The 13,002-nt window shown below is 28.4% G+C and overlaps 1 protein-coding gene across 4 annotated transcripts in view; it reads right to left on the reverse strand.

The window, feature by feature from the left end:
- Nucleotides 1-13,002, reverse strand: part of LOC136969522 (RNA-binding protein 25) — a 134,260-nt gene that overhangs the window by 77,175 nt on the left and 44,083 nt on the right. The window contains exon 1 of one of the 4 annotated variants that reach the window (XM_067263706.1): nt 5,474-5,555. The exons of the other annotated variants lie outside the window; for them this stretch is intronic. The gene's annotated coding sequence lies outside the window, so the exon portion shown is untranslated. Of the gene's footprint in view, nt 1-5,473; nt 5,556-13,002 lie in introns of those variants that run through there. 4 annotated transcript variants of the gene reach the window in all.

The raw sequence follows: 13,002 nt of genomic DNA on the forward strand, positions 1-13,002 counted from the left end.
AATAAAATATTTCCTTAATTGAACATACTAATAAAATGAAAATCATGCAATGCACAATAATATGAACGTGATTCAGCAAGTCAAAATTTTTTTCGAAGGATAATATTCCAAAGTTCACTTATACAATTACAAAAACAAAAGCATTTAACCAATACCATTTTTTTTTTTTAATTAATTTCAATCCTTAATAATAAATGATACAAAAGAGAGAGATGGCAAAAATACTTATTGTAATGCATCATTAAGAGATAATTTAAAAAAATGCTCTTTATCACCATTATTATAAAGTGATAATCTAATCAGTGTTTTTCAAACTTTTTGCTCATGTGACCCAATATATTTTTTGTAATAGTTCCACATCCCAAATGTTTATAATAATAAAAAAAAATTTTTTTTAAACCTGGTAAACTGGAATCACTGTATATTATATAATGAAATGAAATTATACATTCTTGATGATAATTTCTGTGTGTGAAATGTAACATTGAATACATTTCTATTAAGAATGATTAAGGCCAATTTCAATTTGTAACAAATAACTTACTTCAATTTCAGTTTTTATTATTGAAATTTGAGTATTAAAAAATGTAAGACTAAATGATTGTAAAATAAAACACACTATTTCATAATTACTACTTTACTTTGAAAAATATTACAAGTTTTTTATAAACTTAATAAACCCTTTTTTAAAATGTACTTTTCAGATTATAAGATTTTGTCAATTTCATTTTGTACATACACAAAAAACTCTGTAAAAATTATTTATTGATCCACTAGTGCCAAAATTCATCAGTTATTTATTTTTTATAATTTATCGTTATTTATGACTAAAAGTTTGAACAAACAAGGATATATTTTCAAAACCATTGCAACTTAAATGATATTATGACTACGATCTTACATAAAATATCTATTTTAATGTTATTCAAAATTGAAAAGAGAAATCAATTTTATAAACACACATTCTATAATCTTAAGTTTATTACTAAATGACAATAATAATTATAAGAAAAAAGTTGTTAAAAATTTTCAGTACTTAACAGATGCATCTATTGTTCCTACTTCTTAGAGAATACTTCAGTATTACAAGTATCATTTCACAACCCATAACTTATAATATTTACATCAGCATTTCTAAATGTTGACGTTAGCCAAGAATAAAAAAAATCAAATGTTGTGTTTTACTAAACAACAAAATAACTGAGAATTTTTCATTTTCCAATATCTGATTTATATAAAAAAAAAAAAAATCTTATAAAATTAACATTTACTTTTGAATTTCTTTTTTCTTTTCTTCTTTCTCATTCTAACTCTCTTTAAGGCTAATGATTATTATTATAATAACCAAAATAGAATATAATGTCAGTCAGTCATTATTAATTAGATCTCTATAGAAAAAATTTGGTAATTTAAATAGATTGGTTAGTAAATGCATTTTATATATTTATGGTATAGTTGTTGGAGTCTTGTATAAGCTTTTATGACAATATTCTCATTATTTTTTATTAATTCTTTAAGACCTTTGGGATGAGAATAACATACTACTACATAATTCAATTTAAAAAATTTCATACTGATATAGCCATCATTTATTAATTTCATTACCATAGATCCACATCTAATCACCCATGGGCAATAGGTGAGGCATCACTGTTGAATGTTATTTTTATTGGAAAAGTTTCACTTAATTGCTCATCAGTGATTAAGTAAACAATGGGCAATTAAATGAAAGTTTCATCCGTTCTAACCATGTCCAACACAGAATAGCAAAATAGATACTTGATCACAATAGAAGTTTTCCACTAAGTATTCCATCCAATAGTAGATAAGGTTAAAATTACCAATAATTTCTAATTTTTCCAAAATTTTCATTTATATGTTGTTATTATTTTTTAAATTTTATTATAATATTCTCTTCAAGACCAATTGTGTAAAAATGTACTTTTCCCCCACAAGCTCAATAAGGTTTTCATTGCAAGCTGACATAACATTGAACAGAAAACATTTCCTATTGACTGTTGTTTGATAATGTCTATCTGTAAGCATGATTTTGATGTCTGTAAATGGATCATTGCTAGGCAATGGTCTATACAAATCCTTTTTGTTGGATGAAATTGTATAGTGGAAACTAGCCTTTATGGTACTATGGTACTAAAAGAAAAATGTTTCACTTAATCACTCTTGGGCATTTAAACCCACAATGGACAATTGAGCATGTCTCTACTACACAAGTGATTAAGTGAGGATTTATGGTATCTTACTAACTACTTAATAAATAACCAACTTATCAATAGTAAACATTAACTATATGTTCTAAACTATACTGCAACTTTACTTCGACAAACATTATATATCTTCTCAATTTTATTTGATATGACAATGAAAATCAATAATAGTAATAGTTCCTACTAAATGCAATAATAGCTACTATAGGAATAGAAAATGAAATATTTCAAATTTATTAAGTGCTAAAGATGACTAAATTAAGATTATAAATCAACATCAATCAAATTTCTGAAAGTTGTGAATATTGATATGCAGTAAATGATACTGTATCATCCAGTACCACCTTAGCTTTCAAAGAACTCCAATGATTTTTCATGTTTATATAACACCAGATGATGGTAGGTTAAATTGACCAAAAACATTAATATTTATGTTATTTTATGAAATATAGTGCAAGAGATCAAAAAGTTGTGTCAGTTTACTATTTGTTTCCAGTTCTGAGTCTGTATTTATACTATATCATTTAACTATTTTATGATGCTATATGGTCTTTTAAAAATGCATGTTTATTCTGCTTTCCTTTGTGTAAAATCATCATCAATATTGTCAATGCTGTTCTCTAAATTTCACTGAATCAAATCCAAGAAAAAAAGGCAATAAATTGAAAACACTAGTGATATGTGATTTAAATCCAAGCTTCAATTCAATCAATTAATAAAACTCTTCAAATATAAAGGGCCTAGAGCCAGAACATAAGTAATCTTATTGACTTTGTTGGATATCAACAATATTAGCTTTTAAAATTCAGGCCAGTAAAGCATACTTACTATTGGATTTAAACAGTGTCATTATAGTATTATGAAATATAACAAATGTTTAAACAAGTATTTTCAGAAAGTTTTAACCAATAATAGGCTGCGTTTCAAAGAGAGTGGGAAGAATGAAATGTGGACTTACATAGTTCTGGCTCTAGGTCCTTCATTTATAGTTGATACATTCCAACTTGAAATATTAGTATGAGAAAATTTACAGTTCTGGATTTAATTTGTTGGCATGCACAAGCAGACAATGAGCTATGTGTCAATTTTGTCCATTATGGAAAAAACTGACTTAAATGGAACTGATCAGTATCGTTGAGTAATGAGTGCAACACTTCAAACCAGAATTGTTTCCATGAATCCATAAAAGCTTGAATTGATTTGAATCTGAATTCTTTCTTACATTGGTGATTATCTTATTGAGCAGCCTTTTAATCAATTTATTGAACTCCTAAATTTATGTGCATAAATATCTTTCCACATTGAAAAATATTTTACAATGGCAATGCAAATGACTATGGTAAAGTTAGAAGTGCATTCTTTATAGTGTCTATATTAAAATCATTACTTATAGCTGAAATCCTATAATACATCAGTTATTGAATTATTAAAAAAAATTGTAAAGACCCAATACATTTCACAAAAACATCTTTCTTTCTTTAGCAATTTCTTAAGTCCATTATTATAGGAGTTCTCCTATCTAGAGAAAATAGAGTTCTCCTATCTAATGGACTTAAGAAACTGCTAGAGAAAGAGTGAACGGTTTTTGTGAAACATATTTAAAGAAGCTCTAGCTTCCATGCATGGATTTAAAGACCCAATAGATAACATTATAAATACTTGGATTACATTTAAGTATTATCTATTGGTTCTTTATAATTTTGTAATAAAGCAGATGAATTATTATTGAAAAAGCAGATGATTATTATTTCTACTAGTGGTCATGTAATCTTAATGTAGACACTTTCTATGTAGAATACACTTCTACCTCTCTCAAAAGAAAACAGATCATTGGCATCGCACTTAAAAAATGTAAGTACAATATAATTAGGCCATTGCCTGACAACAAGAGAATGAAGTATATTGGATTGATTAACAATAATAAAGTTAGTTAAAATTTCCAAACCTTGCAATATTTTCTGAAATTTGGAAGACAGATAAGCAAAATTATTCCAGAAATCCTTAACTTGAAAATAATTTTAAATGTTTATATTAAAGGAACATTCAAAACATTATTCATGATATTTTTTCTTACTTCACAGCTGTTACTTTTAGTTTTTGTCTGTATAACTGATGTAAATTAAGTTAGCGGAAAAAATAAGTCCGAATATCTGAATACTTACAATCAAAAAAACAAGAAGACTGCTACTGTATATGATCATAAATGTTACTGTTGTTACTGTTTTGAATAATACATGGAAATAAAGGTAATGTTATTTGTTCATTATTCTTATCTTTATTACTTAAAGCATTTGTTAACAAAAAAAAAAACTGAAAACTATTAAGACTAAAACAAATCGCATCAAAATTATGATGATAATGAATTTCAGTGACTGATCGAACTAATTATTTCTTTTGATCTTCATAATAAACAGAACTGATTAGATCAGTCTATTGTTGACACTGATCATCATCTATCTACCTTTATTATTTATTAAATTTTAGTTCTAATGTGAATCATCTCATCAATCATCAATGTTTTATAACTATATAAATAAATGCTACCTTTAACTATCCAGCAAATTGTTTAATAAATAAGAATAAAAACATTTTCAACCGTTTTTAACGCCCTTCTTCAGTTAACAAAAGAATAATAAAAATAGAATGTAAAGAATTAAATACGAAAAACATGAACTGCGCCTGCATAAATACAATTAAGATAGGCATCAAGATTAACCATAAATAAATTAAATAATATATAGTTTTATAACTATGTTGCTGTATTTTTAAATGTATTTCAATATGTATTTTTTTTTTAATGTAGAAATATTTTAATAGACAGTCTTATATTTATTTGGAAAATATTGAATATTTGTTTAGGTTTTTAGATTTATCAAACTGAATATTAATATATTATGTAACAAAAAAAAAAATCGGAGAAAGTTCTAGCAACCATATATTTTATACTCTATATATTTAATAATAAATATTTCTATACTAATAAGCAATAAGTGTATATAAAATAAATGCAAATTTAAATAATCAGGTTCATGTGATCATAAAGAATTAAAATCAAAAAGTAATTAATAATTATATAATGTTACTCAAGCATTGACAAAATGATAAATAATGAAAATAAATAAGATATTTTTATTATTTTTAGAACATCTGAAACATTACATTGAGTTCTTTCCATACTGTTCTCATATAAACAATAAAATTCACCATATAATTTAAAATACTATTTTTCTACAAACAATAATGCTTACCTTGTTAAGAATAAGATATAAAATTCTTCGTAAGAGTATAAATAATATCTATTACCTCTGATTATATTTCACTTACCTCTGTCTGCAAAAAGAAATACAATTTTGAAGAAAGCTTGATGAAATATACATCTATTACCAAAATATAAAATTAATTTATACAGAAAATAGAATAGAATAGAAATATAATAAATACACCAATGGATATTTAGATAAAATCATATCAATATGGATAAAGATCTGTTTTACTGAATTTAAAAAAAAAATACTTAATTAAGCATCTGTGTTTAATTATCAAATAGAACAAAAATTTTTTGATGTAATCCAATAAAAACATATACACATGAACAATAACAAATATCAATTCTGAAATAGTATTAAAAAAATAATTTTACCTTTCATAAATTCAATTATAATAGAGAATAACTATTCTTCATGATGACTGACTCCATGTTACAAACTGAAGATTGTTAACACTAAATCAAGTTTTTAATGAATCCAACAACAGATCATTTTCATTCTGGAATTAAAGCCTGACCTGAGAATTATCTCAATTAATAATGATCAGTTTCTTCACAGAAATTTCCCCCCTCACCTTACATTATAGAATCTGATGTTAGTATTTGACTCAAATTCACGAGTCAAACAGCTGTGGCCACAAGGAATATTAAAAATTATAAAATTCAAACATATATGATTGATTTCACACCTGTGGTTTTAATATGTATATTGATTCTTATTGTATTTTTTTATTTTTTATGTTACTATATTTGTTTATTTCTAAGCATAAAAACATGTATCACTTTTTTAGTTAATCTGATTACATAAGTCTCTTCAATTTTCAAACATACATTTACATATTTTAAAACAAATTCCAAAAAAGCTGTTCTAGAATTTTGTATAATCTGTATAATGATGGAATCTGACAATGAGAGATATCCCAAAAAACATTTAATTCCAGAATAAAAAATGACTTAAAAAACTGTTGAATGCTAAAAAGCTTGTTTGAGCATTAACAAACTTCAACAGAGAATAACAACTTTATCCATTTAAAAATATTTGCATGTAAGAATAATCTAACAGCAAACATTCTCTGTACAAAATATTTTCGGGTATTAAATATAATGCAATAGTCTATATTACTTTCAGAATACATGAAGCAGAGAAATAACATATAACTTTGAATAATAAATCCAGTAAATTTATGAAACTGTTAAATCTAAAATATATTTTAAAATTAAAAATCAGTCTGATAAACAAATTGATTTAAAATAAATACTTGCATATGTGGCATCAAATTTATAAATATATCTAATGCTGTAATCTAAATACAATTTAGATTTCACAATATTTACATATTTAACTTTATGTACATGGACTGAGTAAAAGTAGTGACAACAAATATATAACAAATGTTATGCTTTATCTAGACACAAATACAGCATAATGTATATTAATTGACCCTCAATATAATCACCAGCCATATGAATAACTTTACTCCTTATCTGTGAGACAATGATGCCATCAGCAGATCTGTTCTTATTGATAGTTGCAATATTCCAGTCTTTGGGGCAAAGTACTGTACCTCAGTAATGCCATGTAAATGTTATCCTTGTATAGATTTCTTCATTTTGGGAAACAAATCAGTCATGGACTCAATCTGGGAAATATGACAGGTATCCCAAGGTTTCCTATCATCATCTTGTCAAAAGTTCCTTTGCAGATTGGGCAACATGTCCAATAAATGAGTCCTGATACATACTATCATTGATGAAATGTAACCAATTCTTCTGTAGTGTTGGAAGCAGACAATTGACAAGAAATCACATTCAGCATTTGCAGTTTTATTCACAGGAACAGCAAAATGGAAGATTACACTATCCATGTCATAGTCAACAATCAGTATTACTTTGACTTTACTGGATTCCTGCTGTAATTTCTTTAGGCATGAAGATCCCTGATATCATCATTTATTTGATTGTCCTTTTAGTGCTGGCTTGTACAATCATGCTTAAGTTTCATCAATGGCAATACTTTGATGAAGAAATGCATTGCCCTCATTACATTGATCCAGATGGATTTTTGTTATAGTATAGCTGTTCCACTTTGCACTTCTGTGAGATGATAAGGGATCCATTTTGCTGAGTTTTTGCATTCCAAGAATATCATGCAGAATGCAGTTCATGATGAAATCAGTGATTCCAACTTCATTTACTAATTGGCACATTGCCCACTGGCTATCACAGTCAAGTAAAGATTGTACAAGCGATAACCTCTCCTCTGAGCTGTGGAGCAACCCAATTATTGATTATCTACTGGTTCTTCTCAACCACAGTGAAAAGCGTTACCCATCGTGCAACAGGATAGTATTTCATTACCACATGTATCCTAACCAAAAGTCCTTTGAGTTGTGACCACTTGCAACCTCAATTCTTATCTAGCTGCATTGTTTCAACTTCATAAACATGCTTTAGACAGCTTAACACAACAAATATACTTTACTCTCTCTAAAAGCTACCTCTTTTATTCTACACAAATGCTAAAGAAACATCAAACACTGAAAACACTTACTGATATTTGACTGTTTTATCACTAGTGTGTGCTACAATTGTCTTCACTGATAACTGTAATGTTGCCACTACTTTTCAACAACTACCTTATATCTACAAACTTATGTTTGCTATGTATGTTTCAAAAATTTGACTATATGAATACAATATTAGAAGTTTCCATATAAGAATGAATGAAAACAAGCAATCTCATTTCACCTAATAAACAAATTTCACATTCTGAATTATATCTATGACGCAGGAGAAAAATGTCATCACCTACTTCCTACTGAATATAGAGTTTGAAAACTTTGGATACACCATGTATTTTCAAACTGAATAAACTTTGGCACTATATCATAGGAAAATGAAAAGCTGCTTTTTCAGATACCTATTAAGGTTAATTCAGGTAACACAAATAAATATGATTTTTTATTTTTTTAATGTTTTCCAATATCTTTTCAATAAACTTTATTTTATGACACTAAATTGGTTTGTCATTCATATTCCAGGCACAAATTAGCCACTTTGATAGCATATTTACTACAAAAATATTCAGAACAAAACAGGCAAACGAAACAGAAAACACATATCACATTTTAAACATTTTTATAGTTAATTAACAGTAAGCCTTTAATTCCTTTTTTTAAGATATTTAATACAAATATACTTTATTACACATATGTAGATTATTATTATAATGAAAGGGTTATCACACATATGAAACTATTAATGCTTTATATATCCCTAAAATACATTTTTGCCCCTGGTGTTAATGGCCCTCTTCGGTTAGGTGCACAACATTTATAAAATACAAGACAAAAATTATCCTAAAGAATTTATTACAAGACTCACACTTCGCTGTCGACAGCTTTACAGATGCACTGTAAACATCTTGACAACATATTATGCAACACAGTGGGATATCTAAAAGGGGTAAAGTTTCACAGATGTTGCTGTCAGAGATCTTTATGGCTTTATTACACCTCATACTTCACTGAGCCCCACTATCTGTTCCAAATTATCAAATACAGATTCAGTACCATATGTTGACCTACTAATTATCATATATTTTAGCCTAAATTTAATTAAATCTACAACTAAGGATTTTATAAGATTAGTGTGATAACCCTTTCAAGACAACACCTTATGTTGCTGAGAAAATTTAATAAAAAAAAAACACAAATGTTTTCAGCCAAATCTATTGGCCATCATCAAGTAAAACAAAATTCGAATATAAACAAATGGAACAAAATTTAAATACAAATAAATTAACGAAGAAAATAAGCATATACATGTATAATTAAAAAAAAAATTATGAACAACAATATGTATAGGATAAATAAAAATAAATGACAAATTATTATAAAGTTATATAATAATATTGTATACAAAATACAAAAAATGTAAAAATCAAGGCATAGATTAAGAGTTCTCCAATTTTTTAATTAAGTATTTCCAGGCTGACGGTAATCCTTCAGCATCCCTAGTGTTAATGCATGTATCATGCAATCTGCCTTTATAGATTTCAATCCTTTCTGCACTTATTGCCAAAGTCAGGGAATGCACTGGTTTAATAATATTTGCTTCATCCCACTGGACCACAGAGCCTTCAGCTTGTGCCATCTGCAATAGTATCATGGCATTCAATCCTTTACTGACATTGTACTTATGCTCTCTCAGACTCCCAAATTTCTATTAGTGTCACCAATATAATTTTTCTTGATGTCTAGTTCTAAGTTTTCATATGGAATCTTGTATACTTCTGCTCTTCTTTTGTTATCAATTTTGTCTTTGTCACTCCTTAATATTTTATCCAAATTGGGAGCTCTCTTGAAAAAATCAACATGGATTTTTTCAGTCTGAAATTTCTTTCATGATGGCTTTTTTACTTCTATCATAAGTGAACTTTGTGATTCTAGAGAAATCTCCACCTGGAGCCTTTGCTTTGCTTGTTTTGTAGCTTCTGATCAGTGCTGTTATCATGTTCTCATTGTATCCTAGTGTACTGGTGATCTGAGTTCTCCTATTGATTTCTTTTTGCCTATCCATTATATTACTGCAATAGAGAAAGGCTCTTTTAATGAGGACACAGAATGCAGCCATTTTGTACTGGATTGGATCATTGGAGTGTGATGGAATGTACAATAAGCTATGCATCAGTTTGGTGTACACCTTAGTGACCAAATGCCCTTTCTTGAATTCAATATCTATGTCCAAAAAATGTATTCATGAGGAAACTTTTTGTTCAATCTTCAACTTAAGGCCGTCACTGTTGTTGATCCTGCTAATAAATTCATCAATTCTTTGGTCAAGGGCGTCGCCAGGGGGAGGGGCAGAGGGGCAGTTGCCCTCCCCTAGAAATTCGAAAAAGTTATTTAAATGCTAAGTTTTAATTAAAATAATCTTCTTAGGCTTCTTGTAAGTTAAAGAAAATGTTTTATTTGAGATATTTCTTTTCCGGTACATAGTAAATGATTAAAACTTGATGAATCGTTTCTATTTTACCTACATACAATTCATATCCTCTATCAATTTACATCATCTTGCTCCCCCCTTACCCATTGGCTGGCGTCGTCCTTGTCTTTGGTCACTCTTCCATAGCACAAATACACTGTCTACGTATTTTTTAAAATACACAACATCAATCTTGAAATCACAAAGGACACTTCTTTCTGGTTTTCTCAACACAAGCTCACATAACAGACCTGACATGGGACTTCCCATTGGGACTCCTCTTTTTTGTCTGTACTGGCGGCCATTAAAGGTGAAAAACGATTCATAACAAATGAGGCTAGCCAGTTCTACCAATTCATTATTGTAACAAGCCAAATCTGGGTTATTGTTGTGCATGAACTCGAAAAATGTTACTGTGCATGATTAGATTTTAATAGAGGGGTATAAGCTTTCATAGTCCATTAACATTAAATCTTTCTTACCTCTCTAACTACATCTACGGGATCACATGCCACATATACATTATTCTCGAGCTGAGAGATGAGAAATTTATGTAATCGCTTTTCAAGGATAAAAGTTGGTCTCCTGCATCTTTCAACTATAGGTCTTACTTCTTTACCCTCCTTACGGGTTTTGGCAAAGGCAAAACCTGTAAGGAGTTCTTGGCAATCTTAGCATTCCAGGCCTGGGATTTCGACAATTCTTAAAGAAAGGTAATGCATTAGTGAGCTTTGTTTTTTCAAGCTTCTTAACCCTTATCGATGCTTTTGATAATTTTTGTGTCAACACGCTCACCTTCTGTTTTTCTAACATAATCCTCCAATGCCTCATCATAGGTCTGCCTTTTCATGATGACTAATGTTTTGCTTTTTTCAACACTTGTTGTAACCAAATTGTTTTTTCTCAGCCAACATTTAGTAAGTTTGATGTCTTTGCTTGCACCACCACCTTTTTTTTCTTTTTTTTTAACAAAAAACATTAAAAAATTGCTCATGCTTGTGCTAGCAACCTTGGACATTGTCACTTTGACCCCACTATCTTGAAAATGAAATCATAAATTCTGATTTATTTTTTTTTTACATTTTTATTTCCTTGTCTCATATTAGGTCAAATAACAAAGTTTAATCAAAATCAACTGATCACATTTTGAACAAAGTCAATTTTGTAAGTCACATAGAAAAGGCTTTGCTAACACTGTGCCTCAATTGAACTTCAAATACAATAGATCCACTATTCAATGTTCCAGTTTTAGTAAAAGATATGTAATATCTATACTCTTGTCACATTGAACTAAATGAATATAGTTAAAAGGTTCTTTCAATATGAAAGAAAATCGTTTTTTTTTTTTTTAAATGAAACTGACTATAGCATTAAATGTTTGTTTTCAATTTTTTCTAGATTTTTCTAACAGGGAAGACTTTTCTGGAGAAAATCAGTTCATACAGGCATAGAAGTACTAAGCTACTGCTTGATTCCCATTCTAGATTTGCAAATTAATAAAAGAAAAACTTCAATCATAATTAGAATACAGTGTATTTATAAACAGGAAATATTAGTTAAAAAAGATCATCTATATGATCAAGTTTTAAAAAATGTCTCTCTCTTATAGGCAATACTTTGCAATTAATTATAATTATTTGGGAGTAACTTGAAATTTTTTTACACAGATGTTTTCTAGATGTCAAACAACTTCTTTCCATGTGGGGAATTGCATCATTATAGACTATTTTTCAACTTTTAATGGCATATCTGCTCGATACACGGGTATCCTTACAACATGGTTTCCAGTTTCATTCTAACATGGTTCAAGAATTTGGGAAATCCTCCGTACAAAATTTCACAACTTTTAAGTGCATACTCTTTTAGTCAAACAAGAATGAGAGTTATCTCAAATTTGCCCATGGATTTAAGAATACTGAAATTTTCAATTTGTTGTGTGCTTTTTGTCAGGTTTAATTAAAACTGATAGTGAAATTTTTTTCTTCCCTGTCCTAGCTTTCCTATCAATCAGGTATCACAGTCATTGCTTTCAGACTTTAGCTTTTAAGACTGCCACTGTGTTTTGTTTTTATAGATTAATCTTCATATTTAGTAAAGTTTATTTAAACATAACCAAAACCTGTGTGGTTCCTAACATCTACCTGTAATAGCAAATTACTTAGTATTAATCATTAAATTAGCAGCATTATAGCCCAATCATTTAAGGTGACCGTTTGGTTATATTTCTATATACATATTGGGCTTTGCAATGTTTGATATATTTATTTAGACGTTTTTAGATAAGTGTTATGAACCTTTTTTTAACTGTCAGTAAGTAATCATTTGTAAAAATGAAATACGGTGGTATCTCAGTACCCAAACTGTTTGCAACTCAAACAGTATTCAAACATACAATCTGGGAAAAAAATTGCTCAGTACTCAACTGAACAAACACAACCCACTAAAGTAAATTTTCAATTAGTAACATTTTTTATTTTGTCATCCATAAAAATTCTTATGACAAAAATTTAAAAAATAGAAGACATT

This window comes from Centruroides vittatus, unplaced genomic scaffold, assembly GCF_030686945.1.
Source record: "Centruroides vittatus isolate TY-2023 unplaced genomic scaffold, ASM3068694v2 contig_18, whole genome shotgun sequence".
Lineage (NCBI taxonomy): Eukaryota > Metazoa > Arthropoda > Arachnida > Scorpiones > Buthidae > Centruroides > Centruroides vittatus.